Consider the following 2,768-nt stretch of genomic DNA (forward strand, 5'->3'; position numbering starts at 1 on the left):
TAATACTTTGTAGCTCCGCCTTTTGCTGCAGTTCCAGCTGCAGTTCCAGCTGCAAGTCTCTTGGGGTTTGTCTCTATCAGTTTTGCAAAACAGCTGGAGCTCAGTGAGGTTGGATGGAGAGCGTTTGTGAACAGCAGTCTTCAGCTCTTTCCACAGATTCTCGATTGGATTCAGGTCTGGACTTTGACTTGTCCATTCCAACACCTGGATACGTTTATTTGTGAACCATTCCATTGTAGATGTGTCTTTATGTTTTGGATCATTGTCTTGTTGGAAGATAAATCTCCGTCCCAGTCTCAGGTCTCTTGCAGACTCAAACAGGTTTTCTTCCAGAATGGTTCTGTATTTGGCCCCATCCATCTTCCCATCAATTCTGACCATCTTCCCTGTCCCTGCTGATGAAAAGCAGGCCCAAACCATGATGCTGCCACCACCATGTTTGACAGTGGGGATGGTGTGTTCAGGGTGATGAGCTGTGTTGCTTTTACACCAAACATATGTTTTTGCATTGTGGCCAAACAGTTGGATTTTGGTTTCATGTGACCAGAGCACCTTCTTCCACATGTTTGGTGTCTCCCAGGTGCTTGTGTCAAACTTTAAACAACTTTTTATGGATATCTTTGAGAAATGTCTTTCTTCTTGCCACTCTTCCATAAAGGCCAGATTTGTGCAGTGTGCGACCGATTGTTGTCCTATGGACAGACTCTCCCACCTCAGCTGTAGATCTCTGCAGTTCATCCAGAGTGATCATGGGCCTCTTGGCTGCATCTCTGATCAGTCTTCTCCTTGTTCCAGATGAAAGTTTAGAGGGACGGCCGGGTCTTGGTAGATTTGCAGTGGTCTGATTCTCCTTCCATTTCAATATGATTGCTTACACAGTGCTCCTTGGGATGTTTAAAGCTTGGGAAATCTTTTTGTATCCAAATCCAGCTTTAAACTTCTCCACAACAGTATCTCGGGCCTGCCTGGTGTGTTCCTTGGTCTTCATGATGTTCTCTGTGCTTTGAACAGAACCCTGAGACTATCACAGAGCAGGTGCATTTATACGGAGACTTGATTACTCACAGGTGGATTCTATTGATCATCATCAGTCATTTGGGACAACATTGGATCATTCATAGATCCTCACTGAACTTCTGGAGTGTTTGCTGCTCTGAAAGTAAAGGGGCCCAATAATATTGCACGCCCCACTTTTCAGTTTTTTATTTGTTAAAAAAGTTTGACACATCCAATAAATTTAATTCCACTTCACGATTGTGTCCCACTTGTTGTTGATTCTTCACAAAAAATTAAAATTTTATTTCTTTATGTTTGAAGCCTGAAATGGGGCAAAAGGTTGAAAAGTTCAAGGGGCTGAATACTTTCAGAAGGCACTGCAAATACAGGAGTCCAGAGAATTAAGATTGTCGTTTTATTTTTTTGGTGAGGTTAGGTAAAATGTACTGAGCACAAACAAAATATCACAGTCAATAAAATCCAAAAGCTTCAGACAACAAACAGTAAGATCCACTTTATATTATATTATATAAAACATGAGTAAAAGCTGTGATAACACTGTTAATAGGTGCGGGGCAGTAATACTGTCAGTTCAGATACAATGAAGAATCCAACATGTTCTGAGAACTTCAGGTCCAAAGCACACACGACGTGAACGTGAGCAGGACTCGTGAGGACGTCATGGTTCCTCACAGCTGGAGTCGCTGCTGAAGCTCCAACATCTGTCAGCGTACGAGACGAGGCCGACACCGCTGCATAAACAACTAAACAAATGCAAACAAAGAAAACAACAAAACCAAGCAAAGCTAAACAAAAAAGAAATAAAAACAAATGAAAATAACAAAACAAAATCAATAAAACAAACACTACAAAAACAACACTACAAAACAAAAGCAACAAAATAAATACTAGAAACACAAAAACTAAACTAAAACTGCAGAAAACAAAAAACAAAAGAAATTAAAACTAAACAAAAAAATAAATAAAAACAACAAAACACTATAAAACAAAAAACAACAAAATAAATACTAGGAAAAAAACAAACAAAATAAAATAACCAATAAAGAAAAACTGCACAAAAACAAAGAAATAAAAGCAACAAATTGAAAATAGGTTTCAGTCCACAGCGACGAGTCTGGAGACGAGATTCAGGTCTTCAGGAAAAGCTCTGATTTTACAGACCAGAACCAGAACCAGAACCAGAACCTCTCCACATGACGTGCTTGTTGTTTGTAAATAAAAGTGCTTCGAGTGGTTTGATGTGAATTATTACTGATCAGTTCATCTTTCAACACTTTGTAATAAAAACAATTTAAATCGTCTCAAACAATCAAAGAGAAAATAAAAAATACTGTAAAGGTAAATGTGAAAACAAAACAACAAACATGTATAAATATGAGTCATTGTTTGTCATCTTCTTATATTTTAACATTTTCACACCTTCATGGTGTCCTCATCCTTCATGTATCTGAATCAGAAACACTTCGTTTTTGTTTCTCAGTCCGTTTGAATATTTCATCGTGTCTTGATTCCAGAAGGCAAACAGAAATAAATTACTCTTTTATTCGTTTGCTTTTTTTAAATCAAGTCATTCATTTTGAAGCTCTTTCCTGACCAGAGCCTCTGGACGCAGCTTTTTACTGCTTCGTGTTGGTTTTAGCTGATGTTGACAAAGACTGCTCCAACAGCTGATGCTTCAGCCCAAAGAGCTGCCAAACGCACAGGGACCGAACCAGACCAGACTGAACCAGACCGAACTGAACCAGATCAGA

This window comes from Nematolebias whitei, chromosome 20 (assembly GCF_014905685.2).
Source record: "Nematolebias whitei isolate Nwh7 chromosome 20, NemWhi1, whole genome shotgun sequence".
NCBI lineage: Eukaryota > Metazoa > Chordata > Actinopteri > Cyprinodontiformes > Rivulidae > Nematolebias > Nematolebias whitei.